The sequence below is a fragment of the Pinus tabuliformis genome, chromosome 7 (genome assembly GCF_031772625.1).
Source record: "Pinus tabuliformis cultivar Carrire ecotype Pingquan chromosome 7, CPIR1, whole genome shotgun sequence".
In the NCBI taxonomy this organism is placed as follows: domain Eukaryota; kingdom Viridiplantae; phylum Streptophyta; class Pinopsida; order Pinales; family Pinaceae; genus Pinus; species Pinus tabuliformis.
Genome location: NC_142293.1, coordinates 574648423 through 574672112, shown reverse-complemented (window position 1 = coordinate 574672112; position 23690 = coordinate 574648423).

Here is a 23690-nt window from a genome sequence, read left to right as displayed (position 1 = left end):
TAAGATAAACATCAGCAACAACACTGTATGATCTGCTTCATAGTATCTGTCAACAGCAAGGTACTTCTGCATCAACTCATTCATAACCATCCAGATCTACATGAACCAAGAGCCATCAAAAGGAAGCATCTACATCAATCAACATATGTACGAAACAACCTATCATCATATAGGTAAGATCTCATCATCATCATGTCTCCAACAATGCAACTTTGAATAATCATCCATGTATCCAGCCAACAATCCTCATCCATATATGTGCCAAGAATAATAAAGACTCCATGCAAGCACCATTAGGGAATCAACCACAAATCTGATCCAAGAACCATGTGAACAACTCACAACCATAGCAAGATGAATCATAAGCATCATCACCAAGGACCATAATGCCAACAATGCATTAAGAACATATGCTCCCCCTAAACTGGTGCCATCTGTCAGATCTTATCAAAAAGTCAGCCAATAAATGCCTTAAGACAGGTACGCAGTTTTTCTTTATCTGTCCTGCGTAGCCACGCACTTCACCTTCTGCTCCCCTGCGTACACCCGCAGAGATCCTTCTGCTGCACTGCGCATATACATGCACTTCTTCTTCAATCGCGCTGCGTACTGTTACTGTGCGTACGCACCTGAACTTTTGTCGCATTGCGTACCCACGCAGTTCTGCTTCTTCTGCTCTGCGTATCCACGCAGCTCTCCTGTTTCTCCTCTGCATACCCACGCAGCTCTCCTGTTTCTCCTCTGCGTACCCACGCACTTGCACCGTTAATCACCAGCGTACTTCTGATTAGGGCCGAATTGGCAGTTCACCAGTGTGCCACAGTTAGTCAGATGCTCGAGAGATCATACTTCATAGATCAACTTTACTTTCCCTACTGCCTTTCTTCAAACAATCATATACGCGATTGTGCAGTATCCAACTGGCGTATATATGTGACTTCCCTTTATGGAGTTTGCATATGAGATTCAAAACACTGAAGTTTTGTACTTTCAGCTCCCTCTGATTCTGGTATGTCTGTACATTGTGCTGTGCCACCTTTTTCTAACTGTACTTCCTTTTTCTTCCATATCTTCAAGCGTGATGATGACATTTTCTCCTTTTGATATGGTGCCCACACTTTGTTCCTGCATTCCTTAGCTATATGTCCAAGCTTGTTACATGCATAACATCTTACATGTTTCATATTCCTCTTGTAACAATCAGCAGCTTTGTGACCAAACATATTGCAAGCAAAGAAATATCCATAAAAGTACCTTGATTGAGATGACCTTTCTGCATAATGATCTTGAACCCTTCTTCTTCTACATCTAGCTGCAACATGTCCAAGATTATGACATACATAACATTCAACATTATTCATAGGAGGAGTAAAGGATTTTCTTTGAGGAATCTCTTTCCTTGGTTGATGATGAGATTGATCTTTCATTTCTTCATTGATCACTTTAGATTTCTCTTTAGAATTCCTTGCCTCACCTTGTGAACTAGATTCACCTTCAACAGATTCATGGAAACCAAGACCAGTCTTTATAGCAGGAGACCTTTGACTACTAAGAATATCATCCAAGACTTTAGAGCTATCTTGAAATCGTAAAAGCTTATCCTTTTCTTCTATTTTACCTTTCAAGATATTTACCTCAACCTGAAGCTGTTCTTCCTTTTCAAGAGATTGCCTTTTCAAATCTTCTTCAGCTTTTCTTCCTTCTTCCATTTGTTCCCTTAGTTTGAGAATATCCTTTTCTTGTTCTTCATTCAGATCCTGCTGCATTTGACGAACTTGGAAGGCACATTCCAGCTGGGATTTTAAGCTGATGACTTCGTTGTCTTGTTTTTCAATTGCTTGATGTAGATCTTCATTCTGCTTCTTTGATTCTTCAAGATCTCCCTTTAGTGAGAGGATTGTAGCTTCAAGAGTTTCATAATAGCTGGATCTATCTTTGAGTTTCTTGATGGCTGTGCTTCTTTCGTTGACTTCTTTTCTTAATGATGTCACTTCATGCTGCAATTTTTGACATTGGTCTTCCTTGTCCTTGAGTAGTTTTCTTACCTTGTTTCCTTCTTCTAGTTGGGCCTTTAGTTTGGTAGCTTCTTCTTTGAAGTCACATTCCCTTTTGTTCAATAGATCTTGTTGATCTCTAATTTTGTCTGTCAGCCTTTTAAATTCTGCCTCTATTTGATATCTTTCTTGTTCACCCATAAGAGCAAGTTCAGTAGTTTCACTATCACATCCATCTCCTTCACAAGGAAATATAGCTGGAACATCAGAGGATAACACATTCATACCTGATAATGATTCTGAATCTGATTCTGAGTCTGAAGAGCTTCTTATGCCTAATCCCCAATCGATTCTTCCACTGTCATAGTTCTTCTGAGATGACTTCTTTTTCTTAGATGCTTTCTTCTTAAGCTTCTTTCCCATTGTTCCACGGATCTCCTTCAAGCGATCAAGCTTCTATCAAAGGACCTGCTCTGATACCAATTGTTGGAAATAATACTGAGAGGGGGGGGTGAATCAGTATTATCACATTAATAAAACTTTTTCATTTCCATAATTAGATTCATACATGCTACTTCCACAACTTCTTATGATTAAGTTAATTGATCTTCAATGAGTGCATTAGGACATTATCAACCATATTATCAGTTAACAGATGCAGTAACATAGAATAGATCATCACACATAAGGCACACACATGAACACCATGATATAAGGTGGAAACCCAATGCGGGAGAAAACCACCTGCTGCAAGTCATCTCAATCTTCTTCTTAATAAGAAAATCCTTTTACAATATTTGTACTGGTGCAGTCTTATACCAGTACGGGAGCTACAACCCCCTTTGCTCTTGTACTAGCCGATCCATTTACTAGTACGCAGGCTACTACCTACTACAATGCTCCAAAGATTTCCTTTAGCTCTTGTACTAGCTTAGATACTAGTACGTAGGCGCCGGCCTACAATCTTCTCTCCTCCAAGTACCACGTTTCCTCAATTTTCATACTGGATACACTGAAGCACAACACATAATCTAAAAGGCCACGTTTCATCCAATTTTCATACTGGACCCAACAACAACATTGAAGCTCATAATCAAACAACCTTCTGAATCACCCAAGCACTAGATCAATACATATACGAGTGAGTTATCAACCAGATCTAGTCCACCAGATCATATAAGGATAAGTCATTATGAACCGAATCCATTCATCTATCAATACTGAAGCTAATCATGATCATTCAATCAATCACTGCGATTATCATAATACCAGAAACCAGACATCACTTCAAAACCTAGAACACAGCGATGATAAACATGGACAGCTAAATTCATTTCAAGAGAAGTACACAGCTTCACCCATGTAATGTCTGCGTACAAGTACGCACTATTCTTCTGTGGCACCGCGGACCTCCACACCTGCGCCTTCTGTGGCGCCACGCACCTCCGCAGCTGTGCCTTCTGTGGCGCCGCGGACCTCCGCAGCTGCGCCTTCTGTGGCACCGCGTACCTCCGCAGCTTCGCCTTCTGTGGCGCCGCGCACCTCCGCAGGTGCGCCTTCTGTGGCGCCGCGCACCTCCGTAGCTGCGCCTTCTGTGGCACCGCGTACCTCCACAGCTACGCCTTTTGTGGCGCTGCGTACCTCCGCAGCTGCGCCTTCTGTGGCACCGCGCACCTCCGCAGTTGCGCCTTCTGTGGTGCCGCGCACCTCCACAGCTACGCCTTCTGTGGCGCCGCGTACCTCCGCAGCTGCGCCTTCTGTGGCGCTGCGTACCTCCGCAGTTGCGCCTTCTGTGGCACCGCGGACCTCCGCACCTGCCTGCGCCTGCATATCTCCGCGCTTTTCTTTCACTGCACTTGCGTACCTGCGGGTATAGATAATTTCAAGACTTCAAGAATAACCCAGACTGTCAGATCTATAGATCTGATCATGCGCCGAAGTGACATCAGTAGATTCGCCTTATTTAGATCTAGACATTACTCCAAGAGATCATAGTATTTCAGATCTAGCTCTCATAAGATGTTCAACCCAAACACATGCTCAAGCCAAATGATCTCCTTTGCTTTATATAGGCAAGCTCTTCCTCAAATCATGGATCAATACCACGAGCCAAAACCATAATAACACAATACCGTCGGCTAAATACCAAGGGTTAAACATAAGAACCCCACGTGTGCTTTTCTTTGCCTTGAGGTAAGTGAATTTGGGGTACGCACCTCTTGAACGGGATAACTGCGGGTATGTACGCACTTTATGTAACACCGACCTGCGTGTACGCACCTTCTGTAAGGTGTACCTGCGTACCCCTTATTTTCTTCAATATTTGATAGCTGATCATCAATCTCTGCTGCTGACTTGAAGTACTGTGATCTATCACCTGAATGGGTTGCCATCAAGGACAACACTTTAGCCATAATGTCAACAATCTCCCCCTTTGGACTTGATGGAAAAGCTTACTTGTGAACTGTCATCTGATCCCTTTCTGCTGTCCGGTAACCCATGCACTCTGTCACATCTGATATTCTTTCTGTAGATTCATCTGAATGTATACAAGTGAGATGATCTTCTATGAGAGGGTTGCCATCAAGTACAACACGTGCATCATAATGCCAACAATATTTCTCTGCATCTTTTTATTTTTTAACACAAATGTTGTAGAATATATAAAGCAAACATTGTTCAAATTTTAGGTCCATAACCATAGTGGTTTTAGTGGCAGGGGTTTATATTTATTGTTTTCTATATTTAATCTTCTATGGATAAGATTGTGATAACAAGTGTTTTGAGAAACCCTCATAAAAAATGCCACATAAAAAAATATACAATCACAACAGTCATTTTGGAGGGTATATGTACTTTGATGTCTCAATTTTTACAAAAGAGTACAAAAAGAATGTTGGTGGGATTTAGGGTCTAGATTTTGAATCTATCCATGATACCACATGTGAAGACCCAACCTGGGGTCCCGTAACTAAAACTAAATTTATCATCTAATTTCACAAGGGGGGAATAACATGTTTATAACACAACAATTATTTGGAAATAACATGTAAATGAAATTTGATTTACAACGTATTAAACATGTAAGGAATTTGATATGAATAAATTTACGTAAATAAAGAAACATATAGAATAATACTTGATCTGGTGGCTTGGTTAGGATGCTTCTATTGTACCTTTTCAACTAAATTTACCACTCTTCCAACAAGGAATGTCTCTCTAAAATCCTAGCCTAGGAAACCTCCACAAGTTCCCTAACCCTTAGTGCCCAAGTCCAACAGTAGCAGTAGTGTTTCTAAGTTAGATCCAACACTCTAAAATAAAGATCCAAGTCTGAGTTCTCCAACTTTTCTCTCAATTATCTTCCCTCTCCTTCTTCACATATCCAAAACAAAATCCTCCAATGCCAAAGGAAATACCAAGGATCACCCTTCTACTCTCATCCTCCTTCCCTTTATGTCTCTCTCATTCATCCACCTCAACCACCTACCATTAAGGACATGAATATGCCCCCATCATTTTAATTTAATGACCTTGAATTTTCTTCCCATATATTATCCAAAATTAAATTTGAGGAGATAACTTGTCAACTTTGGAAATGAAATATTAATATTCAATTTAGAAATAAATTTAAAGAGATAAATTGTCAAACCTTGGGAAACAAAATATTAATATTTAATTCATAAATAAAATTGAGGAGACAAATTTTCAAACCTTGGGAAATGAAATATTAATATTTAATTCAGCAATAAATTTGTGACAACTTGTCAAATATTGGGAAATTAAATAATAATTAAATCATACCTAATAATAAAATATTAATATTAAGTTGGATGGAAGGTAATGGAGGAATACTTTCCATCATGAACAATATTCTCAACCAGGATCTCGATGGCCAAAAATAGGGTTTTTGCCGGAGTCTCACATGGGATTGCCTAGTCCAACCTACTAGGAAACGCCGATGCAGAAAGCTCAAGATCCAATTGTATACACAACAAATATTCCATCATCGTTATGATCTTGACCGGACTATTTCTAGTGCTTTCTTCTCATAACCCAATGTACAAGATCCCAAGTCTTGCACAGTTACCGTTTGGATCAGGGAAAATATATTCTCCTCTGAAACACACGCTCCTTTACAAATCAGACAAAGATCTAATGGATCTGCTATTACAGAAAGCAGATTTTCTTATGTCTTGGCTCCTACTCCGGATCGAGCCCTATTATTGCCATCTTCATTGGATCTATCATCTGACATAGATCAGTCGAAGAAGCAAAGAGATCCGTTGAGGAGGAAATTGCCTTTGCTGTCTTTATTTCTAATGGTTTTTCCATGTGTTTTTTGAATCTGATCCCTAGCCCACAAGTCGATGCAATTGGATTTGATGACATCCACTTTGAATTTGGCGATAGGAAATTGTCTCCACATCCCCACCAGGTTGAAAACAAGTGGAAGCATAAAGAAACAGAAGAAAGCACTATGACTGGATTTGATGATGGCCTTTCTGGATTAGGTGATAAGAAATCTCCACTGCCAACCCTCTTGGCCAAAAACAAGAATTCAAAAGAGTACATTCATGATCCCAGCATGATAGACTATGTCAACCCAGATCGGGCGATTCAAGGAATGGATTGGGATCTATTTCGACCAGATATATTAGATCCAAAGTATCTTACAACAGACTGACTTCTGCCATGGACATATCCACTCACCATAGCTTTGGATCCGATACAATTTTTTATTAGAACACTGGAAGGAAGGATTGTCTGCAAGCTGATCTGGAAGGGGAGGTGGATACAAGAATTAAAGTGTGAAATCCAAATTAATCTAGGCATATTAGTAACTAAGAAAATATTGATTTATTTAGGACAAATTTTGCAGGATAATCACACACTACAAGATTATGGCATTGCCTCAGATTTGATCATCATCTCAATATACAATTGCGTGGTGGATGCTCCAGAACTAGGTCAAAGGGCACAAGCTCTTTTAAAGATGCGATCAAAGGGAATAATGAAGCCCAAACCAAACCAACACCATCTCTCAAAGTACCTGGACCCTATATCGTGGAGGCAAAAACCCCAGATACTAGCCTTGATAGTCTCTCTGGCTGAGGTAAATGAGCTTTATGCAAACTTCGATACTAAAGTAGTCATATGTAGATTTAATGGATTTTGGCCTAAATCACACACTCTACACCTTCGGATATTTTCTACATGGACAACGAATTTTGATATTCATTTATCTTCCAAGGGGTTTTTTATTGTAAAATTTTACACAATCAAGGATAAGGAATATGCCCTCAATGAGGGACCATGGTTCTAGGGCAATGTAGGAATTTTCATGATCCCTTGGTTCCCAGGTTTTGATGCCACCACTATGGTGGTTTCTAAAATTCCTGTATGGTTCAGGATACACAATCTTCCACTACATTTATGGCATCACAAAGTATTAGAAGGAATAGGGAATTCATTTGGAAAATTTCTCAAAATTGATGTGGATAAAGTGTCAAGAGACATATTTATTTTTTCTAGAATATGTGTTGAAGTAGATCTTAGTCAAGGTTTACCTGATCGCATTATATTGGTCCATCACAATATACAATGGATTCAACCACTAGATTATGAAAATATGACATTTCTTTGTCGTGGCTATCAACAAACAGGTCACCTTCACAGTGCATGCCCACAAGCTAAAAAATACCCCAAAAGAAATATGAAGAAATCCCAAAATCCAAAAGGTTGGAAACACACTAAACCCTGAGAAGAAGCAACAAAAGAAGAAGAGACAATAGATAACATTGCAGACAATAATGTATAGATTTTTTAGAACAACCCACAAAAGGACAATATAGAGCACAACTCTGCATTAACCTAGAGGCCCAACAACCCTTCGCAGCAACATGAAAAACACACATCAGGAAAGGAAGTAAATGGAAGAAAAGTAATTCATGGATCAGAGGGATCTGGTTCTGACAAAGAATATCCAACTAGTACCAATGAGAATCAAATGTCTATTATAAGATCCACTCCCAACACAGGTGGTTGGCGAAATGTAGAAAATAAGAAAGGTAGAAAAGAATATATTAGTGTTTTATGGATACTGAGAAATCAGGACCTGATATTATGCATTTAGTATCTACAACATATAATTTTTCTCATTATGAATAAAATTTTGATTTTTCGTCAGGGAAAAAATATTAATATTAAGTCATATCAGTAAAATAAAATTACAGATTCACAAGTATCTAATAAGAAGTATATACCAATATAACTTAATAATTATAAGTCGATATTTTAAGGACAAGATTAGTTGTTCATCAAGATTAACCATTTATTTAAGCTTTACAATACTAGTGTATTCGTGCAAGGTGTGGGTATGTAGCTAGAATACATATACCTCCTATGTATACTAATAATACTTCTTAGAATCAAGCACAAAAAGTAAATCACTATGCAGGTAGGAAAATAAGATAATGTAAGATAATAGGATCAAGTAAGGCATTACAAAAATGCACCCCCTTATGTAAAATTTGCATTGATCGTTACTAAACAAAACCGTAAGTTTGAAGATCATCAATAAATCATTTTCTGGCCTATGGAATCCAAGAATGGGGTGGCTTTCGTTGTAACCTAGTACCACGAGTCTAAAAAAATTGATGATTTTCACATTTGGATCCTAGTTTGAATTTTATAGCAAGTTTCAAATCTCTTTCTATATCCATTCAAGGACATATTGTGATTTTTTCCCATGGTTGTAAAAAAAAAAACCGGTAGCAAAAATGACTAATATAAAATTTGGAAAGTGTGTTTGGATAAGGTCCATGTGACCACACTACTCCTAATATCTCAAGCAAGGATTTTGAAAAACCCTTACCCTAATGAAAAAATTTCATTTATTTGTATTAAACAGAGCCCTAGTGTCAAAGATACTCAATACCTAATTTTATAGCCTATGAACTCCTAGGAGGGGAGGTGCCTCTAGCTATCAGCTAGTGCGAAGAGTCCAATGAAATCAATTTTTTCTCCATCCACGTCCAAGCTTGAAGTTTATGGTGATTTGCAACTAACTTCCTAGAGCCATTTAGGGACATGTTGTAAATTTTTCACAGGGTATAAAAAATAGGTCAAGTAGAAAAGTGAGTTTCGTAAGATCTGGAAAGTGCATTTGACTAAGGCCCATACAATAAGACTACCATTGGTCACTTGAGCAAGTTTTTTTCAAAATACACTCCCATGTGCAAAATTTGCATTGGTCTTTATTGAATAAAAACGTAGCTCAATATATCCTCAAATAATCATTTTTTTATCTTATGGTTCTGTTGTAGCGGATACAACCACCCTCCAAAATTTTGGCTTGCACCAAATTTCGGAGCCTCCCTTGGGAGTTTCAATTGATGATTACACACACTCGGGTGCACTGAGTGAGCTTGTGTGAGTCCTTGCATCTGCCTTGCTTGTTCATTTCATTTGTGTTTCTTCATGTAGGTGTCTAAGTCATGCTTGCAACCATGTTATGGTTATTCTCAAAGTCTTCACTTTGTATGTGCTTGTTGTGTTCGCTATGTAAGCATTTGTCACACTCACACATGGAGTCACATTCAATGTCGCCCAAGCGTCATCTCGATCAATGAATGGTCAATCATGAGTGTCGTACTTGTCACTTGCACCATTGATCAGTCATGTTGAACATGTGTGTCTGGATGGTTTTAGTTGTTTCGTCATCGTGTCATGTCAGTGTGTGTTTGCATGATCACCTATGAATCTTTCTATTATTCACGCACTCAGTCATTTTTCTGAGGTTCCAACGATCAGACCCTCCTCTCACAGTTGGACCATCACCACGCCATCGACTTGATTGACTATCAACTAGAACAGAGTAGAAGCTTCAGGCTAGCATTTTCCAGCTGCGTTGCCCGCAAGCAATCTAATCAACTCTCATGATGGCCCCCTTGACAGTCGGACCTGGAAACCACCCTGGGACTAACTCCCCAAAGAAATTACGTAGAGGCCACTAACCTTACTTGCTCAGCTGACTGAGGAAATTGTTTAGATAGGACAAATAGATGACAAGTGCCCATCCCTGTCTCCCTCAGAAAATTGCACAGTTTTCCCAGCCAGTCGACCCATTGCTCATCTCATAAATTGCACAGTTCTCATAAGTAGGCCTTATACTGCCTAGCAGTCTGCGTAGCTCAAAAATTGCGCAGAGATGATCAGCAGGTTTACCTCCTAGCCCCAGTGTAGCTTCCCCTACCAGCAGCTCCTAGCAGTAGACTGTCAGTTCCCTTCACGATTTACACAGTTTCTACTGCTAGTGACTGAGCAGCCAACTGCCATTTCCCTCTGGAAATTGCCTACTTTTGGCTGCCAGTGACCCCAACATCCAACTGCCAGTTCCCTTTGGGAATTACACAGTTTTCGCTGCCAGTCTCCTAGGTAGTTCCTCCCAAAAACTAAACAATCCCTGCTTATTGACCCTCCTTAGAGCCCGCCTTGTTCCTCTAGAAAATTGCACAAATTTGGCCTTCCAGCCCCTGCTGCCTGCTCGTTACAGAAACTATGCAGATCCTGCATACTTGCCTTCCTACATCCTAGACTGTCCCTCCAAAAATTTGCACAATTTTTCCTTCCAGCCGAGCCATACCTCGCAGACAGTCACTGTCGACTTGGACTGGACTGTCCATCTCCATCACTCAATGAATCTTGCGCAATTGTCATCAGCAGTACCTAGAGCCATCATCCCGCTTAACAACCTTGCTTCCTCTCCAGGTCACCTACATCTGAAATGATCATGTGTTATGATAGACTAGGAGGTTTTGGATTTGATGTGGTCTCATCATGAGTGACTGCAGGTATAGGTACACCAACAAACATCGAAAGATGATGAATGGGATGAACAAAGGGAGTAGATGTAGAAGGATAGGTTCACCAACAGAAGGATGAATGATGCATGTGAAGAGATGTGCTCACCAATGGACGAATGTGCACCTTCATGAACAGATGAGCCTGTCAAGCCTTCCAACATGCAAGTAAGGAGCAACATGCCAAAGATTTATCAAGTGAAACAAAGACCATCAAAGACTCCATGCACTTCGCCATGCGGAGGTGAAGCTGTGATAGACCATGAATACATCCATCACCTAGCAGCACTGTAGCTCGACATGCATTCCAACAACAACATGAATGTACCAGCATTGTCATGTTGAGTCATGTCATGAGTCATTTCACCCACATCTCTACTATGGGCTATTTTTTCAATCAATGATGTAATGTGGAAGTCTAAGAGACCCACTTGTTGAACATAGAGTCATGTAATTCGAAAAGTCATGGAATTCAAATGGTCATGAGGGTAGTTGAACAGCCACAAGGGTTAGTTTCACCCTTGGCTATAAATACCCCCTCATTTGTACATGTGAGGGACTTTTCACCTCAGCTCCTCCCACATAGCCAAGAGAGTCTGTAATCTTTTCTTTGAAGAGTAAGTAGTGGCTCCAATGGCCCGCACTTGGGGTTAGTGATGTAAGGTGTAACGATGTCTCTTGGAAATTTTGCTTAACTCAAAAGCCTGCTAATAGGTCAGCACGTTTTCGCACATGTATTGTAATTGTTGTAAGACTAGTTTTTAACAGTTGTGATGCATGTTGCTTTAACTTGCGTTCTATATCTGAACTATTTCACTTGTTTTAATACATAATCTATTAATGGAAATGTGTTGTATATGTTGTTAACAATGTCTCGTCCATGTAAACTATTCTCCTAGACACCAAAGGGACCTTTCACATAAAACTTGTTGTAACAACCATTGCATTCGTTTGGACTCATCTGTTGAGTGTTGTACGTGTTATCTTACCTTGTGTGTTGTGGTTTCCGCATCCATGTGGATTGCTCCTATGGAAGCTATGCACGTCTTGTTGTGTTGTGTGTTCCTAGCCAAATTGGGACTTCATCCCAAGCAACTTGGGACTCACTCCCACCCTCTCCCTCTACAATGAAAGAACCATTGAGACAAGTGACACTTACACTCACTAGGCACGCGAAGCTTACTTCTCGAAGACAAAGCAGACCACTCTCCTATGCTGACAAATAAGAGTTGAGGTAAATCCTTAAGATAATGGAAACTAGGCCATCATACCAGATGGGACTCCCACACCAAACGGTGTGAGGTTTAATTGGGACTTCATACCGGGGTAATTCCCTGAATGTTGGAGGGTCTAGCACAATCAACATTTTTGGCATTAGAAGGAGGGAAGCCAGTTGTATATGGTTGAATATCTCCTCACAGTCATTCATCAACCATCTGGTCAAGGTAGTAACTCGCACTCCCTCTCACCTACACGCAACTCTGTAGTTGGTTAATCCTCACCTCCTAGCATTGAACACGAGACTTCACATCAACACCTTCGCTTCATCTGTCCGATCACTCACCAGTTCGCGAAAGCAGTTAGATTGATCCCAGACAGACAATGTCTTCCACTTGCATCTAGAAGCCAAGAGCCACTCCCACAAGAGTTTTTGTATCATCAATGGAAGAAGCAGTCCTTTCCACACTTGAAGGTCTAGAAGAAGCTATTGAAGACAGAGAGGGACCTCCGATATTCTGGCAAGGTTAAAAAGACACTCTTGTGATCTTGGGATAAAATTCCGGTATAGGAGGTGGAGGGGAAGGCAGTGGAGGAGGCAAGGGCAGAGACAAACCAACCGACTCAGAGCTAGAACCATCAGACTCTGAAGGAGAGGAAGAGGATGATGAAGAAGAAGAGATGGTTGACCCAAATCTTGAATGGATGACTCAGGGACCATTGGCTCTCCCAGCAGTTCTGCAAAAGATGTCGAGACAAACTGAGAGAATGAACATCAAGTTCGACCCCGATAGCACGGTGAAGGCAGAAAACCACTTAGACAACATCTACCTACAACTGTAGACCCTTGAGGTACATTATGATGATGTAACATGTAGATTTTTCCCATGTACCTTTGATGATCACGCAATTGCTTAGTATCACAGCCTCCCACTGAACTCTATATAGAACTGGGTTGCATTCAAACGCATGTTCCTTGAGAAGTTGGCTGATGACAAGACCCCATCCATGCTACTCAAAGAGTTGGGAAGCTCAAGATGGGTGGAAAAGAGAGTGAAATATTTTAATAAGAGGTTTACACATATATTGAACAAGTTTGCAGCAGACAATAAACCTCATGACTCCATCACCATTGATTATGACACATCCACACTTCCAACCATCATTGTGCAGTTCGTCAAGCGAGCTGCGAAACCAACACTATTGGAAAACTGTGAAGAGGCTATCACTGTTGAGAAATACCTACATATAGTTAGAGTCATCAAGGATGACGAATCGGCAAAGGACTTCAAAGATGCATGCAGGAAGTCCCAAGAAATGATGATCAAGGGTAGAGTCAAGGAAGAAACTGATATTGATACCCTCACTCGTCTTATCAATAGCTTGACCACCGAAATGTCCGAACTAAAACAACTTAAAATAGACACATTTTCAAGAAGTTACCTGCCTAGGCAGAGACACGCAAGCAACTCATCAAGCACTAGCTAGTTCATTTCAAAAACTGCACAAAAGCCTGTGTTCCAGCTTGAACAATGTGTAGATCTGAAATTTTGTTCTCTCCATGAAGAAAATCATCCCAAGAACTCTTGTTTGGGCTAGAATCGAATTACAAATTCTTTTTACAGTCGTACTCTTGATTTGGGAAGCAATATGCAGGAGCAACAGGAAGACACTGACAATGATGAATAGGTTGTACTTGATAAGCCATCAAGCTTTGGGCATGTGGTGAATGTGGATTAGTGCTCGCAAATGATGCCAAAGACAAAAACCGAGAAGTAGACCCAAAAGAAAATTGACCATTATAGTTTTAGGAGTAAAGGGGCTCCCCTACACTTGGGGAGATGCAAGAAAAGATTAGACTGCTGATGAGGAAGATCGGTCCACTGACCACCCCAAAGTAGAAAACACAAAGCATGTTCGGGAAGATAGCGGCAGAGAAAAGCACATCCATGAGAATCAAGCTGCAAAACACTCTGTCGGACAACACGAACACTCATTTCACCCCGGACACCTCGATGAGTCTACCATCTCTGGATTACAAAAATTTTTATGACATGAAGAAAACTCAGGTGAACATCAGTCTGTTCAAGTTGGATAAGATCCATAGTTAGCATGATATCCTGTTGCGTGCATTGGAACATACCGCAATAGATAGTGCAGCCTCTACCAGCAAGGGAGCAAGCACACCTCCTGGATCACTTTCCATGGTGCTCAATACACTCTGGATGGAAGAAGAAAACTTTGGTTGCCCTCCATTCCTACTTTCATTTGAGGTTTTCAACTATAATGTTCACAACTCTTTGGTTGATTCCGGTGCGACGACCAACGTCATGCCGCTCTCCATTGCTAAGAAGATCAATGCACAATGGAACAAGACATCCATGTTAATCATCCAACTTGATTGAACATCGATACCAACCATTGGTGAACTATGAGATGTAATCATCCAACTATCCCATGATAGTCGAGTCCACCAACGCAACAACATAGTTGTTGTGGACATACCAGAACCATATGGTCTATTACTCTACAGAGACTGGTCCAGCAAGCTAGATGGATATTTTGCTACATATTGGTCTCACATGTGGCTTCCATACAAGGGTAAGTACAACCAGATCCCGGTAGAATCCAAGAGGTACATGAAACATGATGTCACTCCCATCAATGGTGAGAATGAACCATTGGCCTTCGCAGAACTCATGTTCGACAACTGCCTCCTAGAGATGACATTGGGGTGTTATCCTGCACGACCAGCTCCAACCCCACTAGACATGCAATTGGGACTCCTTCCTTGCCCAAATGATGGTAATGAAACTTGTACAACACATTATACCAATAGTAGCAGTAGTAGTAGCAACAGTAGTAGCAGTATTACTAGCACATCAAGCGGTCCGTCTACAGATGAGATATGGGTCATGTACTTTGACAGATCAAAGACACAGGTCAGCTTAGGATTCGGGTGTGTTCTGAACGACCCTTGCAGTAGGAAGTATCTAGTATCAAGTCATTTGGAGCTCGAGTGCACGAACAATGTAGCAGAATATGAACACTTGTGTTGGGCTTGCAAAAAGCCACCAACCTCAATGTGGTCATAATCTAAGTGGTAGGTGATTCAGGGATAGTGGTATGATAGGTACATAACACCATTCACTGTTTATCATCGCCTCTCAAAAGTTACCAACAAGAGTTATGGCGACTAATCTCAAACTTCCAAGCATTTAATATCATTTATTTTACCACGTACGCGTAATGCAGCTGCCAATGCACTAGCAAATGTAGCCTCGAGAATGTCACCGATTAGGGATAGATTTACTATTGAAATTTTGTACAAACCATCTATCCCGGACAACATAACTAACTTACATGTGTTTAATGATGATCAATAGATACTGCCTTTCATGGCCAACACTAACGTCTTCAAAGATGCAGTGATAGACGATGATGAGCACGAGCACTCTCTGCAAGTGGAAGCTAGTAACATGAAAGGCCACATTATCACAAAAGGTGTGGCATCATTGGAAAATATATATGACTTGCAAGAATGGTTCCAGGGGCCAAGGAACAACAAGACCCACAGTTCCACCATGAGGCATGAACTGATAAACCTGGGAACATAAGAGGATCTAAAGCTTGTAAATATTGGTACATGTTGCACAAAACAAGAGCAATAAGCCTTTATCGGCTTGTTGAAACAATACCGAGATGTGTTCATGTGGACATATGATGATCTGAAAACTTATGACACACAAATCATCCAACAGATCATCCCAATTAAAGAAGGGGTCAAGCCATATCAACAGAAGCTGAGGAAAGTACATCAGTCGCTTGAACCCCACATATAGAATGAGCTTACTAAGCTGGTGGATGCATGGATCATATACAATGTTTGACATTCCACATGGGTCTCCAACCTTGTTCCTATGTGAAAGAAGTCTAGGGAAATCTGCTTGTGTGTCGATTTCCGAAACGTAAACCGCACCTCGGATAAAGACAACTACCTCATGCCATCCATGGACCATATTTTGCAAAAAATATCTGGGGCACAGATGTTTTCTCTCCTTCACGGTTTCTCAAGATAAAATCAGGTTTTGGTAGCAGAACCTGATAGACTCAAAACTACTTTCCTTACCAAGTGGGGTACGTTCGCTTCTAGACGAATGTTGTTTGGACTTGTAAACGCAGGTGCAACATTTTAGTGTGCTATGGATATCACCTTTCATAGACTCATTGGATAGAGCGTGGTGGTATACCTCGATGATGTGACCATGTTATCAAGAAGACAAGAAGATGAAATACGCCATCTGAAGAAAATCTTTGAGCAATGTTGTAGATACAGGATTTCCTTGAATCCCAAAAAGAGCGTATTCGCTGTTTTCGAGGGGAACCTCCTCAGACACATTGTTGCCAAGAGTGGGATCAAGGTGGATCAAGACTGGGTTCAAGCCATTACACATATTCCTCACCCAGTCAACAAGAAACCCATGCAATCCTTCTTGAGCAAGATAAAATTCCTTTGGAAGTTCATCTCAGATTATTCACAGATAGTTAAGCCCATACAGGACATGATCAAGAAATATGTAGTTCACATCTGGGGTAAGAACGAAAAGTGCGCATTCACCTAGATCAAGCAATCCATTGTAGAAGCACCTGTCCTCTACAACCTAGATTTCAAGAAAGATTTCTTGGTATACAACTTCGCTTCCGATAACTCACTTGCTACAGTACTCACTCAGAATGACGAAGCTAATGATTAACGTCCCATCTCTTTCATGAGTGAAAGCATGCAGGGACCAGAGCTAAACTACCCTGCCATTGACAAGCAAGCTTATGCAGTTTATAAGGTGGTGAAACACTTCAAGCCCTACTTGTTGAAAAACCAATACATAATCTTTGTCCCCCGCCGATCAGTCTGCACATTACTTGTACAACAAGAACTGGGTGAACGACAACCGAACTGGATGATAGGCTTATAGGAATGTGATCTTGAAATCAAGCTAGTGCACATGATCAAAGGACATGGCCTCTACAGACTTATAGTTGAAGCAGTGCACGCTCTGGAGAATGAAGAAGAGCTCGCCAGTTGGGAGCAGGAGATTGAGATGTATGACATAAGGCGAGCAACACCCACTAAAGATGAAACCTCTTGGTACATAGATGTGCACTAGTACCTTGAGCACAACACCATACCTTCTCACTTTTCCATCAGACAGAAGAGGGCATTACACCTGAAAGCCTTAGCATATCAATCGGTTCACAGAGTGCTTTACAGAAAGCACACTAATGGAGTTTTTCTCAGGTGTCTATAGGCACATGAATCAGAGAAAGTACTTTAAGATCTGCATGATGAACCCACCAGGGGTCACTTTGCAAGAAATACCATATCACACAAAGTTATGTGAGCTAGTTTTTATTGGCCCGCCCACATTGCTCAAGTATGCACATGCTTATTCCTGTAAGTGCCCAGTCTTTCAATGATGCACCAGCAGAACACAAGGATCAATAGCCCTACTACACCCTTTTGCAGTGACCAAACCATTCCAACAGTGGGGACTGGACATCATTGGGGAAATTTTCCCTCATTCGTCAAAACAACACTGCTATCTCCTAACAGTAACTGACTACTTCACGTGGTGGATAGAAGCAATTTTACTCAAGCAAGTGAATGACCAGGAGGTTATCAGCTTCCTCCAACAAAATATCATCTCACGCTTTAGCGTTCTAGCATCAATTGTTTTTGATAATGCAACTTATTTTTTGTCTTTGAAACTTTATGACTTTGAATTACAAAGTGGTATTTTGCTAAAGAATTCATCGAAATATTACCCACAAGGAAACCATCTAGCAAAGTCCATGAAAAAAAACCTCATCCATATAATCAAGATGATCATTTTCTCTGAGCACTGTAAGTGGCATATGTAGCTTCATAAACCAATTTCCTGGCTGTAGTGAAATTGTGCTTAAGATATTCATAAATATTATTTACTAACACTTGTTTGTCACTTAGAGATATGTTGTGTTCACAAATGAAGGACCTAGAGACTTGTTTTTTACTCTTAATACATGTACAACCAGAACATCTCAGAATGCCATTTGTTGCTAGATACAAATGATGAATGAAGAAAGCTTGAAGGAAAAGTTAAAGATAATATGTTGATCTTTCATAGAAACTATTAACCGTCACTTAGAAGAATTATGAAAATGAGAATTGAATCATAGACAATATGCTGCTTAAAACAAAAACTATTATCTATAACTTAGAAAGGAAATGAGGACTTCAAGTATAGGAGCGCTCTTTTAAGGAATTTTAACTTTATGTACATAAGCAAATAAAGACCTTCAGCTTCATTACTATACTTGAAAAGAAGAAAACATAGCATGACACATGGCGCAAAATCTTACAAAATTATATGCAACAACTCATGGAAACTTCTGATTCTTTCATTAATCAATGATGATATCAGGAAGACAGTGGCATAGTCTTCGGGTTCTCCAAAATTCCAACCCTTTCTTAGTAAATTCTCCTCTTTTTATACATTGTGGAACAATTGTTGATCTCTAAAACTGCCCAAATTATCTAACTGCTTTTCTAACTATATGAAGTAAAAACTATTACAAAATTTTACAGAGGGTAAAAGACACCTCAAAGAACATGAAATAAAAAAACATAACTGGATTTAGAAGGGAATGATAACTGTTGGCTTGCTCCATTGGTCCGTTGCCGAATTCCTCTATAAATTCCCTAATGATGTTTAATTCATTTTAGCCGTAATGAAATACATTTAGTTTGTGTAATCCTGGGGATACATGGGAATTCTAATTGGCCAAAATGCAAAGAAACATACTAGATTGTCTTCCTCTTCAGCTTCGGCTCTAACCCTAATTTTCCACTTTACACAGCAAAATCAACGTAAACCTTTGATTAATATGGAACTCAAATAGTAAATCCTTCCTTACAAACCTGTCAAATCTGCCTGTTCAGCACTCCATTAACTTCCATCACAAATTTCAATCGACCCAATAATCACGGTAAAACTTAACTTACGCACCCTTAGGCTGCATAACTATGGAAGTGTTGGACTTATGCATAAATCCTTTATATATTCGCTTTTCTATTGTAAACCTTTTATAATGAAAATATATTATAGAACATGCTTTTTTCACTTTCAATACGGGCTCCACACAATTTTCGAGGTATTCCTTTCTGCTGATACATCCCACGGTAGATCTGTGCTTTTTAGATCAAACGGTCTATAAATTTTTCAGGTGGGACATAAGCCCAGAGAATACCTACCCGAAATGGGCAGTTTCCTCTCTCCACCCTACTGCTACGTGTTGAATGATAAGTGGGATTAGGTGAGTTCCAATAGAAACCATTTACCATTCTTGCTTCGCTAGAAAACCTAACTTATAACTTGAAATCTACCTTTTCGTACGCCTTGTGGACTTGATTATACATTGATCTGTATTTAATAATTCATCGGGTTCGTAACCCATCGCAATCGCAATCGGCGCTTTCAACTGGGGTATTAACCCGAAACCTTAACAAACTACGATTAGCCGACCTGCCGAAAATATAAAACACCATATATAAAATGTCGGGTTTGGCCTATCGCAATCGCAATCAACAGAACCCATACATATATAAAGGCGTGCTATGTTATTGCGGACCTGCCGGCACTTTACAACATAGTATATATATGTTTCAGGTCCGCCTATCGCAAATCACAATCAGCGGAACCCAATGTACATAACTCTGCGGTGTAGCAGACCCGATGAACTTTATAAAGCATAATATATATATTTCAGGTCCAGGCCTTTAACTTTAACACTTGTTTCCTTTGTAAATCTGATATATTTATGCTTTGCGATATATATATATATATATATATATATATATATATATATATATATATATATATATATATATATATATATATATATATATAGATATATATATATATATATATATATATTCAAATGTGTTTTCATATATTTTCGATATGTAATTACCACAAGCAAAATACTTTTACTTTTAGACTTTGCGGGGTAGAGAATATAAAGGGCTTCATTGAGGTTGAACCCCCTTAATGATTTTAGGCCACACATTGTGATAAAAATGAATAATAAGCTTAAACCCAATATAAGCTACAACATCTGGCTCCAACTGGGGATAGTGCTTTTGCCACAGAAGCACTAAGAACTGCAGATCAGTGCCTTATCCATTGGGCATGGAGTCATATATTGCTTCACCAAACTTAACTATGTGAAAATTTTGTACAGTGAACCCACGCCAATATCTGTAGTGATAAGATGCTTGCACTTTGATAACAAAATATTAAGAATCATAGATTAGTAGCCTTATTTGGGCATGGAGTCCAAAACTGTGAAAACCATGAAATCTGACAATTGAAACCTGACAATCTTGAAGTCTGAAACCTCTACAAACTTGTTTCCAACTGGGAAAGTCACCCTTATTCATCAACTAATGATTAAACTAAACAACTACAACTGGAAACCAAATGCTCAACACATGAGCTTATTTATGTACAAGTTCATACATATGTACATGATTGATCTCCATTAAATGAAGTCAATCTTCTAATGATACCAGATCAGCATCTGAGTGCCTGATCTAGAACCATTCTACCAGTTAATCTTGAAAAAACAATTCATTCTATGTTGCTCCTGAGTTCCAATGTTGTGATCCTGAATGTGTTCATCCTATGAAACCTTCCCTGAGTCAACAACCACATCATTGGGGTTAGAAAGCCTTTCAAGAGGAACAAGTCCCTTTGGAAAAATATTATCCTTCAATTGAAAAATCTTCAGATTAGCTATTGAATCTTTTAAACCACTAATTTACGCAACTTTTGTTGTTTCTTCTTTATCCTGATCAATTTCTATGCCCTGGAACTCCTCAACTATAGTCAAAGATTCTTTAATCTGCTGATCATCTTCAAAAGCTTTCCAATTTTTAACATTATCAGGAACAGAGGGTCTGTGTCTCATCCCTACCTCATATCTTAGCCTTGGATTAATAGGAGGCTTGAAAGTACTCATAGACACAACCAATGAATCTGCTAATCTATTCTCATTTCTTGGAATAAATTGAATGTTAAAAGCTTCAAAAAAGTTCTCAATCAAATTCCATACCTCATTTCTGTATACCCTAAACCTAGGGTTCTTTGTTTGGAAATGATTATTTATTTGATTGATAATCATCTCTAAATCTCCAAAAGTTGAAATTGACTTAAATCCCATCTATTTAGCCGTTTGTGGAGAAATAATCAAGGAGTCATACTCTACCACATTGTTTGTTGCCTCAAACTCTAATTTGAAAGAAAAAGGGAACATATTATCTCTAGGCGCAATTAGATGAAAACTAGCACCTGTTCCTTCCTTGGAATAAGCCCCATCAAAGAAGCATTTCCACACTCCTTCAGTTTGCAGCTCTATAATTACATTGGCTGAAGCAAGCTGCTTTTGATTATCTTCAGCCAGCTCTACATTATCATACAGTCTGAAACAAGAAAAGTCATCCTTCTCCTAGCTATATACAGGTGAATTACTTGCTTCATTTATTGTAATTGTTTTTAAAAATCTTGTTTCTCTTAACAATCTCCTCTCTTCCCCACCAAAAATAGTTATAGTAGCATATGTAAAATCCAGTATCAAAACACCACCCAATTTAGCCCCCTAGGACCTAGATAGAAGCATTCCAAATCTAGCACGAATATCTTCTACTACAACATCCATGACCAAGCTTCTAGCTGGAATTTGGGCTAGTGACACTGCCAAATCCTTAATAACCCCTAGACACCTGACTTTGCTCGAATCAAAAGAATACAAGTCCCTATACGGTTTGGTAACTTGTAGATTTAGTTTCTTCATTACTGACAAAGGCATAAGATTGTGTGAAGCTCCCAAATCAAACATACAATTATGTAAGAGGAAGTCATGGACCAATAAGGAAATATAAAAAGAAGGTATTGAAGGATATACTTCCTCTACATATCGACCAAAAACCGTTACTGGTTTTTCTTCCTATAGATTTACAATATCATTTAGAATCTCATTTTCTTTCACATTAACAACCTCAACAATCTCCTTTGGATAAATAGGTATTTTTGTCAATTCTATAAGAGCAACCTGAATTCTTACCTTTTCCAACTCCTTAGTAAGACTAAACAAGTGCTCCTGTTTAGCAGTCCTTTCATTCTCCTCTTCACCTTTTTTCATGACTAAGATTACTTGAGGAATTGAGACAAGTCTCTCCAAAAGAATTTTTCCAGTTTGATCTTGAGAAGACTCACCTTAAAGTATCTGCGTCTTGCCATTTACATTCTGTTGCTGCTTTCCTATATTCACTTCTTTTATAGACTGAGATTCTTGTAGAGTCGCCTTTGGTGAGGAAGTCGAAACTTTCTGCTCACTTTCATTTTCTTGATTTCTTAACCTCTTCCTCGATCTCAAGTCATATTTCTTATGTAGCTCAGCCTGCATAAAATCAGAAAATTGCTTCCAATATTCATCAATTTTATCATGAATGGCATATGTTTCATCATATTCATACTCTTCTTCTTTGATACCAAGTTCATCTTCATCCACTGCATAAAATGTAAAAAATTGATCTTTGGGATGTTCTTCACCAGGATCTACTTCTATATATAATGGTGCTTGAATTTGATTTTGATATTTCCTTTCCTTTTGCAAGATTTGCAAAGGTTGTCTTCTATATTAGGGATTAAAGTTCTTATTATACTGTGTTTGTCTCTAAGAGTTCTTATTTTCTAACTCTAACCTATTTAAATTATCTGACAAAGTTTTAATTACATTACATATATCCTCGAATGATTGACTTTGAGAGGATTCCATCTTTGCCTTTCCCTTGTCTTGGGTAGGCTATGTTTCTAGTACTTTTCCTGCAGCCACTAGCTTTGCTTCTATCTCTAATGCATCTATTTGGATTTGCTCAAGGGTTGGAGCTCTTCTTTCCCTTAATGTGAATCCAAAATTTGATTCAAAAGCCCCTACAAAAGTTATTTTTACACCAGCAGAAGGATTCTTAATCTCTGCTGGGAGACTATTGCACAATTTTTTAAATCTTCTGACAAATTCGGCCATAGTTTCATCAGACTTCTTCTTTATGGCATTCAACTCTGTTAATGAATATCCATGGTCTCTTTTTTATCCCCATCTCTGAATAAACACAAGTTCCATCTCTTCCCAAGAAGGAATGGTATTATTGGGAAGTCATTTTAACCATTTCCTTGCTTCTCCATCCAAGGACTGAACAAAGAGTCTTAGAACAACATCTAAATGTTCAACATTTAGGCTTTCTACAAAATTACAAAATACTACTACATGATTCTCTATTGTCAATTCATCTTCTCTTGAAAAACAAGGAAGAGTTTTGAGGTAATCCTGTGGCATTTGATTTAACAGTTGTGGTAATTGAAGAGGTGCATACCTATGCACTAAGAATGTAGGTGTTGCCATGTTTACTCAACTTTGATTACCAACAGATGTGGAACTTGATGGAGAGGTAAATGAAATGTTCACAGGTGGTAATGTGGCTATTGGTTGCGGTTGATTGATTATAGCAGATAAATGA